The sequence below is a fragment of the Salmo salar genome, chromosome 01 (genome assembly GCF_965601325.2).
Source record: "Salmo salar chromosome 01, fSalSal1, whole genome shotgun sequence".
Lineage (NCBI taxonomy): Eukaryota > Metazoa > Chordata > Actinopteri > Salmoniformes > Salmonidae > Salmo > Salmo salar.
Window position 1 is genome coordinate 77,563,812 of NC_138291.1, and position 21,189 is coordinate 77,585,000.

The 21,189-nt window shown below is 42.2% G+C and overlaps 1 protein-coding gene across 3 annotated transcripts in view; it reads right to left on the reverse strand.

Annotated features, from left to right (window-relative positions):
- Window positions 1-21,189, reverse strand: part of LOC106613059 (leucine zipper putative tumor suppressor 2 homolog) — a 105,781-nt gene that overhangs the window by 20,662 nt on the left and 63,930 nt on the right. The window contains exon 1 of one of the 3 annotated variants that reach the window (XM_014214950.3): window positions 18,703-19,093. The exons of the other annotated variants lie outside the window; for them this stretch is intronic. The gene's annotated coding sequence lies outside the window, so the exon portion shown is untranslated. Of the gene's footprint in view, window positions 1-18,702; window positions 19,094-21,189 lie in introns of those variants that run through there. 3 annotated transcript variants of the gene reach the window in all.

Consider the following 21,189-nt stretch of genomic DNA (forward strand, 5'->3'; position numbering starts at 1 on the left):
CCCAGATCTCATTTCCCTCTGATGTTGTTCACTGCCTATTTCTAAAGTTATGAAGTTCCTCCCTCGCATGCAACTCCTCCTCCCACATATACACATTCCCTGCCCCCTTCTCTTTCACTAGTCAGACTGAGCAAAAATTCAACCCCCCCCCCCCCACCTTCTCCTCTCCAAAACATGCTGAGAAAGTGGGTGGGTTGTTTGAGCGCTCCTTTGCTTCAGAGGCAGTGAAGGCAACAAGCAGAGGGTGATTTGGAAGCATGACACAAAAACATGCGACAAAACATCCAAGTGTCTCTTTCTTTGGAAGCTTATGTAAAGCAGTTTAACACATTTTCTAGTATGAGTATTAGAGAAGTATTCCTTTATAGAAAACACTTTAAACATGAAGCAAAGTGCCAAACGATTTTGGGTAGCACTTTAGTGCTGAAATAAGGGGTAACGGCAGGGACATAACAGGAAACGACGAGAAATAACACAGTAACGACAGGGTAATAACCCGTTCAGAGTTAGTATCTAGCTGCTAAATAACAACATAAAGGGTGACACATTTTCCTGGTTGTTATGTAGAAAGAAGTATTTGTTACTTAAAAACTATAAATACTAGAGGCTAATAAGCACAAACTATGTAGTAAGTATTCAAGGCCATTTCACCTGTACTCAGCAGCACTGTATATACTCATATAGAATGTAGAAAGAATTTTTATTCAAAAGAAACGCTTGAGAAACTACATCATACTGTATGTGGGCCAACCACAAAACAAGGCTTTTGGTAGCTACAGTTGAAATCGGAAGTTTACATACACCTTAGCCAAATACATTTAAACTCAGTTTTTCACAATACCTGACATTTAATCTTAGTAAAGATTCCCTGTCTTAGGTCAGTTAGGATCACCACTTTATTTTAAGAATGTGTAATGTCAGAATAATAGTAGAGATAATTATTTATTTCAGCTTTTATTTCTTTCATCACATTCCCAGTGGGTCAGAAGTTTACATACACTCAATTAGTATTTGGTAGCATTGCCTTTAAATTATTTAACTTGGGTCAAACGTTTTTGGTAGCCTTCCACAAGCTTCCCACAATACGTTAGGTGAATGTTGGCCCATTCCTCCTGACAGAGCTGGTGTAACTGAGTCAGGTTTGTAGGCCTCCTTGCTCTCACACACTTTATCAGTTCTGCCCACAAATCTTCTATAGGATTGAGGTCAGGGCTTTGTGATGGCCACTCCAATACCTTGACTTTGTTGTCCTTAAACCATTTTGCCACAACTTTGGAAGTGTGCTTGGAGTCGTTGTCCATTTGGAAGACCCATTTCCGACCAAGCTTTAACTCCCTGACTGATGTCCTGAGATGTGGCTTCAATAAATCCACATAATTTTCCTCCTCACGGTGCCATCTATTTTGTGAAGTGCACTAGTCCATCCTGCAGCAAAACACCCCCACAACATGATGCTGCCACCCCCATGCTTCACGGTTGGGATGGTGTTCTTCGGCTTGCAAGCCTGCCCCATTTTCCTCCAAACATAACGATGGTCATTATGGCCAAACAGTTCTATTTTTGTTTCATCAGACCAGAGGACATTTCTCCAAAAAGTACGATCTTTGTCCCCATGTGCAGCTGCAAACCGTAGTCTGGCTTTTTTGATGGCGGTTTTGGAGCAGTGGCTTCTTCCTTTCTGAGCAGCCTTTCAGGTTATGTCGATATAGGATTTGTTTTACTGTGGATATAAATACTTTTGTATCTGTTTCCTCCAGCATCTTCACAAGGTCCTTTGCTGCTGTTCTGGGATTGATTTGCACTTTTCGCACCAAAGTACGTTCATCTCTAGGAGACAGAACGCGTCTCCTTCCTGAGCGATATGACGGCTGCGTGGTCCCATGGTGTTTTTCCTTGCATACTATTGTTTGTACAGATGAACGTGGTACATTCACACGTTTGGAAATTGCTCCCAAGGATGAACCAGACTTGTGGAGATCAACAATTGTTTTTCTGAGGTCTTGGCTGATTTCTTTTGATTTTCCCATGATGTCAAGCAAAGAGGCACTGAGTTTGAAGGTAGGCCTAGAAATACATCTACAGGTACACCTCCAATTGACTCAAATTATGTCAATTAGAAGCTTCTAAAGTCATGACATAATTTTCTGGAATTTTCCAAGCTGTTTAAAGGCAGTCAACTTAGTGTACGTAAACGTCTGACCCACTGGAATTGTGATACAGTGAACTATAGGTGAAATAATCTGTCTGTAAATAATTGTTGAAAAAATTACTTGTGTCATGCACAAAGCAGATGTCCTAACCGACTTGCCAAAACTATAGTTTGTTAACAAGAAATGTGTGGAGTGGTTGAAAAACGAGTTTTAATGACTCCAACCTAAGTGTATGTAAACTTCCGACTTCAACCCTAGCTAGCCTAGCTAAACAACCTAGCATTGCATCACACAGTGTATAACTCTTTTAACACAGTACTAATACATCACCAACTTTTACGTGTTATAAACTTTTTAAACAATACATAACTCTCCTCAGCAAGCATCAAAGAAGACTGAGGAGAGAAAGCGCAGTGCAGGCTGCTGATCTGATGTTACTACGGACCAAAGCCATAAATCCAAAAGCGATTCTCAATCACAAAAGGCAGGCATGAAAAATAACAAAGAGCAACGAAAAGTATATTTTCAACAAAAAAAATGTTGCTTTAGAATACAGTGCTGAAGCACCCTAGTTATACTGAATGAAGTACCAGTAATGAACATAATAATTATAGTCAGTAACAACTGACTATTTGCACATCACCTGTAAGTACCGGATAACTAAGAGCAAAAGACCCAAAAGGTATGTTTGTGGTTGGCCTACATACAGTCTAAGTAGGCCTATGATGTCTTTTCTCAAATCAAATAAAAAGTATTTCTACAAAGGTTCAGGTGAAATGGCTTTGAATACTTACTACATAAGTTGTGCTTCTTACCTTCTAATATTTGTAGTTCTAAAGTGCTTTATCTTGGCCAGGTCGCAGTTGTAAATGAGAACTTGTTCTCAACTAGCTTAACTAAAGGTGAAATAAAAATAAAAAAAAAATAAATAAAAGTAGTTACTTTATACATAACAACCAGGAAAATGTGTCACCCTTAATATTGTTATTTAGCTGCTAGATACTAACTATGAATGGGTTATTACCATATTGTTACCCTGTCGTTATTTCCCTGTTGTTTCCTGTTAATTCCCTGTGGTTACCCCTTATTTTAGCACTGTAAACTAACGTGCTACCTGAGTTTGTTTGGTGGTGCAACTCTATTCCCCATCTTTGAAGACCTTCTCTCATCTGACAGATGACTGAGGAGATAGAACAGAGGAATTAGGTTCCTGATACCTCTGTCTTTCTAATATCTAGTTGATGAGACTGAGGGGTAGTGTCGTGACAGTGGATCTTTACCTCTACCCTGATAGGATCCGTGACTGGAATGGGATCCGTGACTGGGAAGTATAATCCCGTTATAAGTAAGTTTGATCCAGTCTGTTAATAAGGCCAGGGTTGCCACAGGGAGGAAAGGATTATTCTGGATATCTGAGTCACCTCTGGAATCTCACGGAATCTTCGTAGAGTTTCGGAATGTCTATGTTGCTCCAGACAGAGAGAGAAAGAAAGAGGTGCAGCAGAGATACCAAATCTATTGGGAATAAGGACACTCAAGACTTAATCCTGTTTGGTTAGTGTTTGGTGTGCACACAGATTGTGAGCAGGATGGGTGAAGGAGGTAATTTTGTGTTCAAGCATTCTCATTTTGATGCCAAATCCACCACTGGTGTGCATGGCCATAGAGCTCTATTTTCATGTCATCTGACCAAAGCACCGATTCCAGATCCAAGTGCCAATGTCGTTTAGCAAACTCCAGGCATTTACATTTGTTGGTTGACATCAAAATAGAGCTGTTTGTTCACGCACACCAGTGGTGTGTTAGGCATCGAAATGAGAATGCATGAGCAGAAAATAACCCTATACCTACTGTAAAACATCGTGGTGGATCTTTGATGTTATGGAGCTAATTTGGTTCCACTGGTCCTGGGCTACTTGTTAAGGTCAGGACCCCACATTTCATTGTGCCAATCAAGATCTTTTAAAATTTAAGAAATAATATTATCTCTGTAACTGCCTTAGTGATCAAATTCTCTCAGTTATGCAAGATCACCACCGGTGCCATTAAGGTCCAGACCTTTTGTCAGAGGCCGCATTACAGGTTACAATGACAGCCTTTCAGTTGCAAAAAAAATATCAGGCTTTGCATGTGGAAATGTTGTATCATGTACTACTACACAAAAACAATGTTTTAAGTGAGAATTAGGCATTGGTCTGAAGCTGAAAAATTAAGAACATTTACGTCACATGAGCACCACAATACCTACAGTACTTCCCCCACGCTCTACCAAGGTTTTCCAGCACACATCTTTGACCTACTACAGTAGCTATGTTGGTCTACTGTACTTCAAATGTGTAGGCAGGTTGCTTAGGATTCAAACCTTCTCAAACAGCCTAATTCATACTCTTCAGAAGGATAATGGACTTTACAGTGTCCTGCTATTAAAATAATGTATATTTTTATTTATTTTTATTTCACCTTTTATTTAACCAGGTAGGCCAGTTGAAAACAAGTTCTCATTTACAACTGCGACCTGGCCAAGATAAAGCAACGCAGTGCGACAAAAACAACAACACAGAGTTACAAATAAACAAATGTACAGTCAATAACACAATAGAAAAATCTATGTACAGTGTGTGCAAATGTAGAAGGGTAGGGAGGTAAGCAATAAATAGGCCATAGAGGCGAAATAATTACAATTTAGCATTAACACTGGAGTGATAGACGTGAAGATGATGATGTGCAAGTAAAGATACTGGTTTGCAAAAGAGCAAGAGGATAAATAACAATATGGGGATGAGGTAGTTGGGTGTGCTATTTACAGATTGGCTGTGTACAGGTACAGTGATCGGTAAGCTGCTCTGACAGCTGATGAATAAAGTTAGAGAGGGAGATATAAGACTCCAGCTTCAGTGATTTTGCAATTCGTTCCAGTCATTGGCAGCAGAGAACTGGAAGGAAAGGCGGCCAAAGAAAGTGTCGGCTTTGGGGATGACCAGTGAAATATACCTGCTGGAGCGCGTGGGTGTTGCTATGGTGACCAGTGAGTTGAGGTAAGGCGGGGCTTTACCTAGCATAGACTTATAGATGACCTGGAGCCAGTGGGTTTGGCAACGAATATGTAGTGAGGGCCAGCCAAAGAGAGCATACAGGTCGCAGTGGTGTGTAGTATATGGGGCTTTGGTGATAAAATGGATGGCACTGTGATAGACTACATCCAGTTTGCTGAGTAGAGTGTTGGGGGTTATTTTGTAAATGACATCGCCGAAGTCAAGGATCAGTAGGATAGTCAGTTTTACGAGGGTTTGTTTGGCAGCATGAGTGAAGGAGGCTTTGTTGCGAAATAGGAAGCCGATTTTAGATTTAATTTTGGATTGGTTAAGCTTAATGTGAGTCTGGAAGGAGAGTTTACAGTCTAACCAGACACCTAGGTATTTGTGGTTTTCCACATGTTCTAAGTCAGAACTGTCCAGAGTAGTGATGCTAGTCGGGCGGGAGGGTGCGGGCGGCAGCAATCGGTTGAAGAGCATGCACTTAGTTTTACTTGCATTTAAAAGCACTTGGAGGCCACGGAAGGAGTGTAGTATGGCATTGAAGCTCGTTTGGAGGTTTGCTAGCACAGTGTCCAAAGAAGGGCCAGGTGTATACAGAATGGTGTCGTCTGCGTAGAGGTAGATCAGAGAATCACCAGCAGCAAGAGCGACATCATTGATATATACAGAGAAAAGTGTCGGCCCAAGAATTGAACCCTGTGGCACACCCATAGAGACTGCCAGAGGTTCGGACCACAAGCCCTCCGATTTGACACACTGAACTCTATCTGAGGAGTAGTTGGTGAACCAGGCGAGGCAGTCATTTGAGAAACCAAGGCTGTTGAGTCTGCCAATAAGAATGCAGTGATTGACAGAGTCGAAAGCCTTGGCCAGGTCGATGAAGACGGCTGCACAGAACTGTCTTTTATCGACGGCGGTTATGATATCATTTAGGACCTTGAGCGTGGCTGAGGTGCACACATGACCAGCTCGGAAACTAGATTGCATAGTGGAGAAGGTACGGTGGGGTTCGAAATGGTTGGTGATCTGTTTGTTAACTTGGCTTTCGAAGATTTTAGAAAGGCAGGGCAGGATGGATATACTGTAGGTCTATAACAGTTTGGGTCTAGAGTGTCACCCCCTTTGAAGAGGGGGATGACCGCGGCAGCTTTCCAATCTTTGGGGATCTCAGACGATACGAAAGAGAGGTTGAACAGGCTAGTAATTGGGGTTGCAACAATTTCGGCGGATCATTTTAGAAAGAGAGGGTCCAGATTGTCTAGCCCAGCTGATTTGTAGGGATCCAGATTTTGCAGCTCTTTCAGATCATCAGCTGTCTGTATTTGGGTGAAGGGGAAGCGGGGGGGAAGGGGCTTGGGCAAGTTGCTGCAGGGGGTGCTGAGATGTTGCCCGGGGTAGGGGTAGTTAGGTGGAAAGCATGGCCAGCCGTAAAAAAAATGCTTATTGAAATGATCGATTATCGTAGATTTATCAATGATGACAATGTTTCCTATCCTCAGTGCAGTGGGCAGCTGGGAGGAGGTGCTCTTATTCTCCATGGACTTTACAGTGTCCCAAAACATTTTGGAATTAGTGCTACAGGATGCAAATTTCTGTTTGAAAAAGCTAGCCTTAGCTTTCCTAACTGACTGAGTATATTGGTTCCTGAGCTCCCTGAAAAGTTGCATATCGCGGGGGCTATTCGATGCTAATGCAGAACGCCACAGAATGTTTTTGTGCTGGTCAAGGGCAGTCAAGTCTGGGGTGAACCAAGGGCTATTTCTGTTCTTAATTCTACATTTTTTGAATGGGGCATGCTTATTTAAGACGGCGAGGAAAGCACTTTTAAAGAGCAACCAGGCATCTTCTACTGAAGGGATGAGATCAATATCCTTCCAGGATACACGGGCCAGGTTGATTACAAAGGCCTGCTCGCTGAAGTGTTTAAGGGAGCGTTTGACAGTGATGAGGGATGGTCGTTTGACCGCGGACCCATTACGCACGCAGGCAATGAGGCAATGATCACTGAGATCCTGGTTGAAGACAGCAGAGGTGTATTTAGAGGGCAAGTTGGTTAGGATGATATCTAAGAGGGTGCCATGGTTACGATTTAGGGTTGTACCTGGTAGGTTCATAGATAATTTGTGTGAGATTGAGGGCATCAAGCTTAGATTGTAGGATGGCCGGGGTGTTAAGCATGTCCCAGTTTAGGTCACCTAGCAGCACGAGCTCAGAAAATAGATGGGGGGCAATCAATTCACATATGGTGTCCAGGGCACAGCTGGGGGCAAAGGGTGGTCCATAGCAAGCGGCAACGGTGGGAGACTTGTTTCTGGAAAGGTGAATTTTTAGAAGTAGAAGCTCAAATAATTTTGGTACAGACCTGGATAGTGAGATAGAACTCTGCAGGCTATCTCTGCAGTAGCTTGCAACACCGCCCCCTTTGGCAGTTCTATCTTGTCAGAAAATGTTATAGTTAGGGATGGAAATTTCACGATTTTTGGTGGCCTTCCAAAGCCAGGATTCAGACACGGCTAGGACATCCGGGTTGGCGGAGTGTGCTAAAGCAGTGAATAAAACAAACTTAGGGAGTAGGCTTCTAATGTTAACATGCATGAAACCAAGGCTTTTAAAGGTTTGGGAGTGGAGCTAGGGGCTGCAGGGTTAACCTCTACATCACCAGAGGAACAGAGGAGGAGTACGCTCTCCAATGTGCGCTCTGAACGTTCCGAGAGCGAAGCGCTCTGAACGTTCCGAGAGCGAAGCGCTCTGAATTTACCAACAGACAACCTGACAGCACAGTTGCAGTCACCAACGCTCTGGATAACATAAAAACAGCCTAACTGTAACATCTGCTTCCAACTCACACTCTCAAACATGTAGATTCCCTGAACGTAGCTCACTTTCCAGCCCACTTTCCAGCTCACACTCTGAAACACATAGATCCCCTGAACGCAGCTCACTCTCCAGATCCCAATCACCTGAATTCTGATCACCTGTTCATACACCTGTATGTCATTATCACACTATTTAGTTCAGTTCTTTGCACCCCATCATTGTGAGGTATTGTTTGTTTTGTGACATACTTCTATTTGGAGCGCTGTTTTTCACGTAAATTATTCCTTCCGTGTATGATAGTTTTTGCCTGCCTCACTAACAACGCCTTTTGCCTATTCCTTCCATGTACCTTAGCCTATCGGATTTCCTGTTATCAACCTATTGCCTGATCTCCCAGACGACATTACTAGCCTTTTCCCTGTCTGTACTGTTGCCTGTTTGTACCCTCTGTGTATGACCTTCTGCCTGCCCCTGGACCCAGCTACCTGCCTCCTCCTGTGGTCCTTTACAATAAACACCTGCTGCGCTTGAAACCAGCTCCCTGTCTCCCATCATGTTCATTACACTAACCAGCTCTGCTAGGGAGAATGAGAATGGGGGAGTGCTCAGTCCTCCTTTTCCTGTAGTCCACAATCATCTCCTTAGTCTTGGTTACCTTGAGGGATAGTATTGGCACCTACTGTAAGTATCGCGATCAAATCATATTGTGAGGTCACTGGCAAAGAGGTGGGGCTTTAGGAGCGATTGAAAGATAGTGATGCACTCCAAGTCACTGATGGCGGAAGTTCCAGAGCCTAGGAGCAACCCTGGAGAATGCCCTGTCGCCGAAGTTCTAGAGCTTCGACCTGGGAATGACAAGGTGGCCTGCTGTGGTCGAACGGAGTGCGTGTGTGGGTTGATGGGGGAGAAGAAGGTTTGAGAGGTAAGGGGGGGGGGGGGGGGGGGCAAGGTGATGAAGGGCTTTGTAGGTCATGCCTGAAAATATGAAGAGTGGTATTCAGTGATGTATTGTGTTGGATTTGCCCCAAACATAACTCTTTGTATTCAGGACATAAAGTACATTTATTTTCCAATTGTTTTGCAGTTTTACTTTAGTGCTCTTTGCAAAACAGGATGCACGTTTAAGAATATTTTTTATTCTGTACAGGCTTCCTTCTTTTCACTCTGCCATTTAGGTTAATATTCAGGAGTAACTACAATGTTGTTGATCCATCCTCAGTTTTCTCCTATCACAGCCATTAAACTCCGTAACTGTTTTAAAGTCACCATTGGCCTCATGGTGAAATCCCTGAGCGGTTTCCTTCCTCTCCGGCAACTGAGTTAGGAAAGACACCTATATCTTTGTAGTGACTGGGTGTATTGATACACCATCCAAAGTGTAATTAATAACTTCATGCTCAAAGGGATATTCAAAAGGTGCCCTTCTTTGCGAGGGATTGGAAAACCTCCCTGGTCTTTGTGGTTGAATCTGTGTTTGAAATTCACTGCTCGACTAAGGGACCTTACAGATAATTGTATGTGTGGGGTAGTAGTCATTCAAAATCATGTTAAACACTATTATTGCACACACAGTGAGTCCATGCAACTTATGTAACTTGTTAAGCAAATTTTTACTTGCCATAAGAAATATTTAGGCTTGCCATAACAAAGGGGTTGAATACTTATTGACTTGAGACATTTTAGCTTTTCATTTTTTATTAATTTGTAAAAATGTCTAAAAACATCATTCTACTTTGACATTATGGGGTATTGTGTGAAGGCCAGTGACACAAAATCTCAATTTAATCCATTTTAAATTCAGGAATGTGGAAAAAGTCAATGGGTGTGAATACTTTCTGAAAGCACTGTAAAACGCAGTTTTAGTTTTTAATTGCCCTTACATTCCTACACTGTGACTGTCTGTCTGATGTCTCTGTCACCTTCCCTCACATGGCTTGAAGACCTGTAGCGTGTGTGTGTGTGTCCACTTCTTACTAACCACTATGGCTGCCAGTCGGCTTCTGTGTTAGCCAATTTTTCCTTGTCTAGTTTGGGAAGTACCTAGCGTTGCTGAATTCTCAATCAGTCTGCCACCAGGTACTGACCCACTTCATTAAAGCAGGCTTTCTATGCTGTAACACAGAATACATGCACGTGCACATGAACATGCACATGCACACACACAGATCAAACACAGCTAGAGAATGGCAACAAAAGCCAGTTTAGTTTTTTCTTTTATGGCCAACCGTTTGCTATTGCAGGCTTCAGCTGCTCTCTCTGTTTGGATTGGTCGCCATGGCACCAGAGAGGCCTACATGTTTCATGCCCGGGGTGGAACAAGATAGAGGGAGGGAGGGTGGGAATAAGAGAAAGAAGAAAGGAAAAGGAGAAAAACTAAAGAAAGAAAGAAAGAACAAAAGAAAGAATGAAAGAAGATACCGGGAATAGGTAAAATAATAAAAAGAGAGAAAGAGAGAGTGAATGAGTGAGTCAGGGTGTGAGTCAGTGTCTCGTGTGTGTGTGTGTGTGTGTGTGTCAGTCTGACAGGGGGCAGGTTGGCTCCTTAGCATCTCAAAGCATCTGGGCTCCATTATGTCCAGACTGTAGAGAGGGCTGAAGACTGAATCACACACACACACACACACACACACACACACACACACACACACACACACACACACACACACACACACACACACACACACACACACACACACACACACACACACACACACACACACACACACACACACACACACAGCAGGTGGAGTTCACTGTATGGGCATAACAGGAGTGTTAACCTGTCTGGGCTAGGGGGCAGTATTTTCACGGCCGGATGAAAAACGTACCCAATTTACACAGGTTACTACTCTGGCCCAGAAACTAGAATATGCATATAATTAGTAGATCTGGATAGAAAACACTCTGAAGTTTATAAAACTGTTTGAATGGTGTCTGTGAGTATAACAGAACTCATATGGCAGGCAAAAACCTGAGAAAATTCCAAGCAGGAAGTGGAAAGTCTGAGAATTGTAGTTCTTCTTTTGATTCTCTATCGAAACTACAGTGTCTGTGGGGGACGTTGCACTTCCTAAGGCTTCCATTGGCTGTCTAAAGCCTTCAGAAAGTGGTTTGAGCATTTTCCTGTCACTGGGCAGATAATAGGAGCTCAGTTTTTGAGTGGACTGCCTGGCAACAAAGGGATTGGATATGCTCGGTCCCGTGAGCGCGCCCCTCCTTCTTTTCTTCTTGAATGAATATGCTATTGTCTGGTTGGAATATTACCATAATTTTACATTTAAAATACCATAAAGATTGATTTTAAACAGCGTTTGACATGCTTCTAAGTACGGTAATGGAACATTTTGACTTTTCGTCTCTCGTTCCACGCTCGCGCGTTATGCCTTTGGATAAGTGATCTGTACGCACAAACAAAACGGAGGTATTTGTACATAAATATGGATTATTTAGAACAAAAAGAACATTTCTTGTTGAAGTAGCAGTCCTGGGAGTGCATTCTGATGAAGATCAGCAAAGTTAAGAGCATATTTCTAATACTAATTCTGAGTTTAGGTTGCCCCGACCTTGGCGGGTGTCTGAATAGCTCACCGTGATGGCTGAGCTATGTACTCAGAATATTGAAAAATGTGCTTTCTCCGTAAAGCTATTTTCAAATCTGACACAGCGGTTGCATCCAGGGGTAGTCTATCTATAATTCTTAAAATAATTGTTATATATTTTGTCAACGTTTATGATGAGTATTTCTGTAAATTGATGTGCACATTCACCGGACGTTTTGGTGGGAATACATTTTCTGAACATCATGTGCCAATGTAAAATGCTGTTTTTGGATATAAATATGAACTTTATCGAACAAAACATACATGTATTGTGTAACATAATGTCCTAGGAGTGTCATCTGATGAAGATCGTCAAAGGTTAGTGCTTCATTTAGCTGTGTTTTAGGTTTTATTGACACATGTCCTTGCTTGGAAAATGGCTGTGTGATTATTTTTGTCTATGTACTCTCCTAACATAATCTAATGTTTTGCTTTCGCTGTAAAGCCTTTTTGAAATCGGACAATGTGGTTAGATTAACGAGAAGTTTATCTTTAAAATGGTGTAAAATAGTTGTATGTTTGAGAAAGTTGAATTATGACATTTTGTTGTTTTTGAATTTTCCGCCCTGATATTTCACTGGCTGTGTCCCGCAGGTCTAGCCCATAGAAGTTTTAAGATGCTACTTAACCTCTTGGGGCTAGGTGGGACGCTAGCGTGCCACCTGTGGTGCACTCCATCAACAGCAGGTGCATTTCAAGAGCGGCAAATTTGAATCCAAATAAATGTCAAAATTCAAATTTTTCAAAAATACAACTATGTTACACCATTTGAAAGATAAACATCTCCTTAATCTAACCACGTTTTACGATTTCAAAAAGGTTTTACGGCGAAAGCATAAATTTAGAGTATGTTAGGACAGTACATTTACAAGAGTTGTGTGTAATGTTTTGTCAAGTCAAAGACAGGGTCACCAAAACCATAAAACCAGCTAAAATGATACACTAACCTTTTACAATCTCCATCAGATGACACTCCTAGGACATTATGTTAGACAATGCATGCATTTTTAGTTCTATCAAGTTCATATTTATATACAAAAACAGCGTTTTACTATGGCATTGATGTTGAGGAAATCGTTTCCCTCCAATAACCGGCAGTCAAGTCAGCGTCACAAATTAAATAATTAAAATTAGAAAACATTGGTAAAATATTATATTGTCATTTAAAGAATTATAGATTTACATCTTTTGAACGCAATCAACTTGCCAGATTTAAAAATAACCTTACTGGGAAATCACACTTTGCAATAATCTGAGCACTGTGCCCAGAAAAATACGCGTTGCGATACAGACTAGACGTCATGTTGGGGAGATCTAAAATCGAAAATACTATGTAAATAATCCATTACCTTTGATTCTCTTCATCAGATGTCACTTCCAGGTATCACAGGTCCATAACGAATGTAGTTTTGTTCAAAAAAGCTCATCATTTATGTCCAAAAATCTCCGTCTCGTTAGCACATGATGTAAGCCAGCCGGACTTCTCGTCATGAACGAGGGGAAAAAATATATTTCCGTTCGTTCAAACATGTCAAACGTTGTATAGCATAAATCATTAGGGCCTTTTTTAACCAGAACATGAATAATATTCAAGGTGGACGAATGCATAGCCTTTTATAACGTATTGGAACGAGGGTACCCAACATGAAGTAGCGCGCCAGGTGTCTAATGGGACATCACCGTTCCATGGCTCTTGTTCGGTCAGATCTCCCTCCAGAAGACTCAAAACACTTTGTAAAGGCTGGTGACATCTAGTGGAAGCAATAGGAAGTGCCAAAATATTCCTAAACCCCTGTGTTTTTCAATGGGATAGGTTTAAAATCAATACAACACATCAGGTATCCACTTCCTGTCAGAAAATGTCTCAGGGTTTTGCCTGCCAAATGAGTTCTGTTATACTCACAGACACCATTCAAACAGTTTTGGAAACTTTAGAGTGTTTTCTATCCATATATAATAAGTATATGCATATTCTAGTTACTGGGTAGGATTAGTAACCAGATTAAATCGGGTACATTTTTTTTATCCAGACGTGCAAATGCTGCCCCCTAGACCCAACAGGTTAAGTTACACAGTGAGACAATGGTGGTTGTATGCAGCATTGGTCATCATAGTCACAACAGGGTTTGATTAATCAGGTCTTGGCTGGTCATTATAATTGCTACAGGGATTGATTAATCAGGTATTGGCTACAATCCCTGCGTAATAACGCCCTGTGTTAAACAGTTTAGAGAATCATACACTGCCAGAAACATACAGGTAGGAAGGAAGGAAGAATTAAAGAGTAACAGAATAGGAGAAGAACAATGCCAGGAGAGGAGAAATAGAGAGTGTGAGAACGAGAGCGAGTGTGAGCGAGAGCGAGAGAAATAGAGCGGGAGGAGCTCCATCAGAAGCATTGTTTATTTAAAAACATCCATACAATATCAGACACATATCGCTAACCCTTTTGTCTAATAGCAAAAAATATCAGTAGACTGGCTCCATATCTTCCCCGTGTAACTCTTGCTTACTCTTCTATTCTACTTTAGTCTACTCTACTATAATGTATTCAATTCTATTCCACTTTATTCTATTCTATTGTATTTATTCTGTGGGTCAGGGCATAAGGTATACAGTAGGAGACAGCTCTGGACAGATGAGGTAAACAGACAGTTGGTCCTCAGTCAGCAGGTCTGGTCTGGGAATGGGGAGGGAAGTCATTGGAAGTATGTGAGGGGAAATGGCTGAGTTGAATCTTGCGCTCAAAGTCCAGTCGTAAATTTTAGAATTTCCAACCACTAATGGTTATTTAGCAGTGGCCATTGGACAGACAGACAGACACTTGTGTGTGTGTGTGTGTGTGTGTGTGTGTGTGTGTGTGGGGGGGGTGCGGCTCGCGGTCAGACAGGCAGACAGGGATAATGTAAATACCGCTGGTGGTGGTGGTTGTGGGTGTGTGGAAAGACTCGGCACCACTCTGCCGGCCTGCTACTGTCCATCAGACACCAGTCCCAAATCAACCCCTTGACACCTCCCCTTGATTAGTTGAATCCAGTGTGTTGGTACTGGTCTGGAACAAAAGCCTTAGCTACACTAACTGTGTTGTTTTGTTGCTGTAAGCCAATGGGACAAGTAGCTCACAGTATTGTATTCTGGTTAAGATGATCCCCCTTAGGGTCTATTGTTGTGTTAAGTTTTACAACCAACTCTGACAATACCCTTCTGTGGTATTGTTTCTATAGTAAGTGAAGAGCTATTGTTTCAGAGTTAAAGACGACAAGGACAGAGGCGAGGGTGTTTGTTAAATCAATTTCATTCAATTCAATGGGATTTATTGGCATGGGAAACATTGTTTACATTGCCAAATCAAGTGAAATAGATAATAAACAAATGTGTTATTTCACTCGAAATACAACCCCACTCTGCCATGAACCAGAGAAGGGGGCAGAAAGAGGATAGGTAAGCCCAGTAACAGCACCCTGTTTCTGGGGAGAGGAGAACTACCACACCTAGGCTTCACCAGAGAAACTAGGTCACACTATCACAGAGCTTCAAAATGTTGTCTGCTTCTGCTCGGCAAAGTCAAGATTTCAACAAAGCTAAAGTTATGTTAGAGACAGTTGAACAGTCATCCAATTAATAATTAGTAGTTTCCTCGTTGCTGACTTCAAGCAGAATGCATAGTTGGAAGGATTAGACACACACACAGGCACAAACACACACACACACACAAATTAATTCCACACCAGCTGTTACATAAGCAGTGCTGCCTAAGTCCAACTGTGCCAGGCAGTGTGTAATTCAGGATAACTATAATGTATAATTCAAGATAACTCATCATGGAGAGACAGAGGGCTCTATTTTCAGATGGTGCTAAGGAGACGCAAGTGTCAAACGTACATTCGTTTGCAATTTTTTTTATGTAAAAACTGCCAGACTGGCATTTCCCACCCCTAACGCCAGATTCGGCAATTTACCTGTCTGGCAATATTTGAGGTGTGTCCTTAAATTTTTATTAGAATTTGATTTGAATTATTCACTCTCTTTTTAAGCCTTATTAATGAATTTAATATTGCTTATTGACAACATTTGGTATGTCCATGGCTCAGACATGGCAGACACAATTCTATTTACAGTAGGCCTAGCCCCTATTTCAGTGTAGATGCTGTTTAACAATATCTTTCCATATTGAAGCCATGCAATTAGGCTTCTTACAATGTGGACTCTAAACATGTTCAACATATTTAGCAAAGATGGGATAGGCCTACATACAGTACATTTTGTTATTTTGTTTCTGCAGGCTATTTAAAAAACTAGGCTATAACAGACTAACATTCAAATTGGAGTTGATGATAACGCCATAAATACACAACTTAAAGCAACCACATATTTAGCCATAGTGCAAGTACTGATTGGCCAGTGAAGGGTCAAGCCTCAACACACTTACAACTTGTTAATTCATCAAAACCCAGCCCTTTAGCTCCACTGCCAACTACTGTGACCATAATTCCGGCTGTGAAAATAGCTAAAATTATTTTGGACATGCCCGAACCTATAGCGCTACCACCAGCGCTAAGATTTCCCATTGTGTTAGGTTTGTTAAAATAGTGCCCAGAGTCTGAGTGAGTAGGGGGAAACCACCTAAGTACAAAAGTGATTATACACAGACAGACAGACAGACAGACAGACAGACAGACAGACAGACAGACAGACAGACAGACAGACAGACAGACAGACAGACAGACAGACAGACAGACACTTTAACTCTAGCTGCCAGAGAGATTGAAAGATGGAGGGATGGATGGAGGGGGAACAGAGTGGTGTGGAAAACACTGATTCAGCGCAGTGAGCTGAGACCAAACCTACTTTAATGAGCTCTCTTGCCCTCTCTTTAAGCTCTTCTTTCTCTCACACCCCTCTCTCTACTCCCCTCCCTCCATCCCCCCTCTCACTCAAACCTTATATAAAGGCCTGGCACACAGGTCAACAGAAAGAAGAGAGAGAGTCAAAGGGGAGGAGGGAAAATAGGGAATAGGAAAGGAGAAAAGGAGATGTTATGGAGGTTTGGGAAGGACAGAAAAATACATCTTGCTATATGTCACATTTCCGGCTCGGGGACTGGAAACAGCAACTTTTCGGTTACTGGCCCAACACTCTGAACTGCTAGGCTACCTATAGTGTGAGTCAACATTGGGTCAATGTGGAAAGGGTTACGAGACCCGCAGCATGAGACACACATTTACAGTACCTCATCTGTTTTGTTCCAAAGTCTATGAGGTAACCATCCTTTCCACCTCTTCCACTGTTCAGTCCCTCTAACCCAGTCTCTCTCTCTCTCTCTCTCTCTCTCTCTCTCTCTCTCTCTCTCTCTCTCTCTCTCTTCCTCAGATATTCTCTAAACCAATCTTTGTTTCTATCCTGAAATGTTGTCATACAAAGTGAAATATTCCATTACCCTTATCACAGTTTAACCAGTCTAGACAATTACAGTGTACATTGTAGAATAATAGTGAAGACATCAAAACTATGAAATAACACATATGGAATCATGTAGTAACCAAAAAAGTGTTAAACAAATCAAAACATGTTTTATATTTTTTACTCTTCAAAGTAGCCATCCATTGTCTTGATGACAGCTTTGCACACTCTCGGCATTCTCTAGTGAAGACATAGTTTTGATGTCTTCACTACTATTATCCAATGTAGAAATTAGAAAAAATAAAGAAAAACCCTTTAATAAGTAGTTGTGCCAACATTTTGACTGGTACTGTATGTCTCAGATAGATCATCAACAAAAACTTTGTGGCCAAACAAAAATCTAGAATATGAAGTTGAGCTGAATTTAGATAGCCTGGATTCCAAACGGAATCACTTTCATTATGGTTTGGTTTAACCAGGCTACATGAGATAGCTGCAGTGCAAACCCTGAGAACATAGAGTCTGAATACATATGTGCTGACACATCCTGCGTAACAACACAGAGGAAAAATTGCAATGTTCCTGTGATGAAGAAACAGCGCATTAAAAAGAGACGACTACACAACAGTGACCACTTCTGTGCTCTCTCATCAAGACAAACTGTGTGTGTGTGTGTGTTTGTGTTTACAACTTGTTGCTCCTCATATATAGTGGTTAGTTTAGTGTGTGTATGCGTGCATGTGTGTGTGTGTGTGTGTGTGTGTGTGTGTGTGTGTGTGTGTGTGTGTGTGTGTGTGTGTGTGTGTGTGTGTGTGTACTGTATGTATTTGTGGACAGACTGAATAACTCCTTTCTCCCGGCAAGCTGTCAGACAGAAGGGTAACAGGTTTTATCCAAAACCTCAGTAACATAGACCACAGATCAATAACCTACAGCCGATTTCTGAATATCAATGATCCAATAACTACAATTCACAGGCCGCCAAAAGCTAACTTCACCCCCCAAAACGTGTCTCACCTACCCCAACACTAAACCGTTACCCCAAAGTCCTGAGCCCCATCAACCCAAAATCCCACTTCACCCCTCCTCAAAACTTTGACGCAATCCCCCCACCTTAGCCCTTAAACCACCCCCAAACACCCACCCTTCACTTAAGACTCACCCACACATCAGAATATCCAGTTACTATGGAACTGCCCCCAGAAAAAAACCTAGCAACTGACTGGCGGTCAGTTTAGAGTTATTGTTGATCTGTCCCAATATTAACTCCAGTATCAACTGATCTGGAGTCAGCCTGTACTGCCAGTAAGCCAGGCTGCATTTGGCTAAAACAGCCTGGCTTACTGTGGCATTTCTAGAGTAGTCTCCTACCCTGTAACGCTCTGTCTTTCTGTTTAGGTAGGCGAGCTTTCATACACACACACTCATAGTGATTTTTTGATGGTCTATGTACCTGGAGTTGGAAAATGTGGGATAGCATTATCACCTCACACCTTCCATTGATGGAACTGCTTTCCCACACCGCCTCGAGTGCCTAAAGTTCCAATTGGTAACTTTGATTGACTAAACAGAGAAAATGTAAAATATTTTCTAAGCATACACTCATGCATGTGAGCACACACACACCCACACGGGCACACACACGCACTTCAGAGTAAGTTTGATCATGAACCATGTTGTGGCTTGCTCACACACACTCACCCCAGTGAAACGCCTGCATTGCTGCCTCCACTTGTCTCCGTCTCTCCTGAAGAAAATCACTATGGTCCCAGTTCATTAACTCAAATCTTCCTCTCTTTCTCCTTTCTCGTTCTCCTCTAACTTTCCTTTATTCCACAGACCACTGTGAGGAGTTTTAAAAAGAAGCACTCTTTCCTTCTCCCCTTTGATCTCTTCTCCTCTCTTTCCCCCTACTCTGCTTTTCTTCCTTCCCTGCTGTCTGTCTTAGCTCCGCCTCCTTCCCCTCCTCCACTTTTCCCCTCCTCCCTCTGCTCTCTCACTTTGTTTGCTGGCCCCCCCTACTTCTCACACACACACACTCAGCTTTCCTCCAATTCTCTCCTCGCTTTTCTTTTTCTCTCTCATTCACACACACACACACACACACACACACACACACACACACACACACACACACACACACACACACACACACACACACACACACACACACACACACACACACACGCCACCAGGGTCTGACAACTTGGATGGAAAATTACTGAGGATAATAGCGGACAATATTGCCACTCCTATTTGCCATATTTTCAATTTAAGCCTACTAGAAAGTGTGTGCCCCCAGGCCTGGAGGGAAGCAAAAGTAGTTCCGCTACCTAGGAATAGTAAAGCCCCCTTTACTGGCTCAAATAGCCGACCAATCAGCCTGTTATCAACTTTTGGGAAAAATGGTGTTTGACCAGATACAATGCTATTTTACAGTAAACAAATTGACAACAAACTTTAAGCATGCTTATAGGGAAGGACATTCAACAAGCACAGCATTTACACAAATGACAGATGATTGGCTGAGAGAAATCTATGCTAAAAAGATTGTGGCGACTGTCTTGTTAGACTTCTGTGTGGCTTTTGACATTATCGATCATTGTCTGCTGCTGGAAAAATGTATGTGTTATGGCTTTACACCCCCTGCTATATAGTGAATAAAGAGTTACATGTCAAACAGAACACAGAGGGTGTTCTTTAATGGAAGCCTCTCCAGCATAATCCAGGCAGAATCAGGATTTCCCCAGGGAAGCTGTCTAGGCCCCTTACTTTTTCAATCTTTACTAACGACGTGCCACTGGCTTTGAGTAGAGTCAGTGTTTCTATGTATGCGGATAACTCAACACTATACATGTCAGCTGCTACAGCGACTGAAATGACTGCAACACCTAACAAAGAGCTGCAGTTAGTTACAAACTAAAAGCATTGTATAATAATTCACTAAACCCTAAACCTCAACTAAATCTTGTAATAAATAATGTGGAAATTGAGCAAGTTGAGGTGACTAAACTGCTTGGAGTAACCCTGGATTGTAAACTGTCATGGTCAAAATATATTGATACAACTGTAGCTAAGATGGAGAGAAGTCTGTCCATAATAAAGCTCTGCCTTCTTAACAGCACTATGAACAAGGCAGGTCCTACAGGCTCTAGTTTTGTCGCATCTGGACTACTGTTCAGTCATGTGGTCAGGTGCCACAAAGAGGGACTTAGGAAAATTGCAATTGGCTCAGAACAGGGCAGCACGGCTGGCCCTTGGATGTACACAGAGGGCTAATATTAATAATATGCATGTCAATCTCTCCTGGCTCAAAGTGGAGGAGAGATTGACTTCATCACTACTTGTATTTATGAGAGGTATTGACATGTTGAATCTACCAAGCTGTCTGTTTGAACTACTGGCGCACAGCTCGGACACCCATGCAAACCCCACAAGACATGCCACCAGAGGTCTCTTCACAGTCCCCAAGTTCAGAACCGACTATGGGAGGAGCACAGTACTACATAGAGCCACGGTGACATGGAACTCTATTCCACATCAAGTAACTGATGCAAGCAGTAAAATTACATTTAAAAAACAAATAAAAATAAACCTTATGGAACAACAGGGACTGTGAAGCACCACAAACAGGCACAGACACATGCATACACACACAAGGTAACATACGCACTATACACACACGCACACATGGATTGTGTACTGTAGATATGTGGTAGTGGTGTAGTAGGGGCCTGAGGGCACACAGTGTGTTGTGAAATCTGTGAATGTATTGAAATGTTTTGCTGGACCCCAGGAAGAGTAGCTGCTGCCTTGGCACACTGTGCCTTGGCAGCAGCTAATGGGGACCCATAAAAAATCCAAAATCAAATACACACCCACATAGATCCCCCAACTTCCCTCCTCTTTTTAATCCTGTCTGCATGCTCTCTCCCGCATCTTTCTTTTTTCTCTCTCTCCCTTTCTATGCCTCTCTCGTTCTCAGTTTACCTCTGACTGTCTCTAACTTTTATTTTGGGGGTGATCTACAGCATCCCTTTAATCAGCTTTAACCCCCTCAGACCCTGGTGAGAAACCCTGTCCCAATCAAAGCCTGTGGTAACCAGAGATGGTAAGTGGATTATAACACAGTAAGCCTCTCTATCCACTCATCCTGATATGGTGGTTAAAGACCCTGCAGAGCTGGGG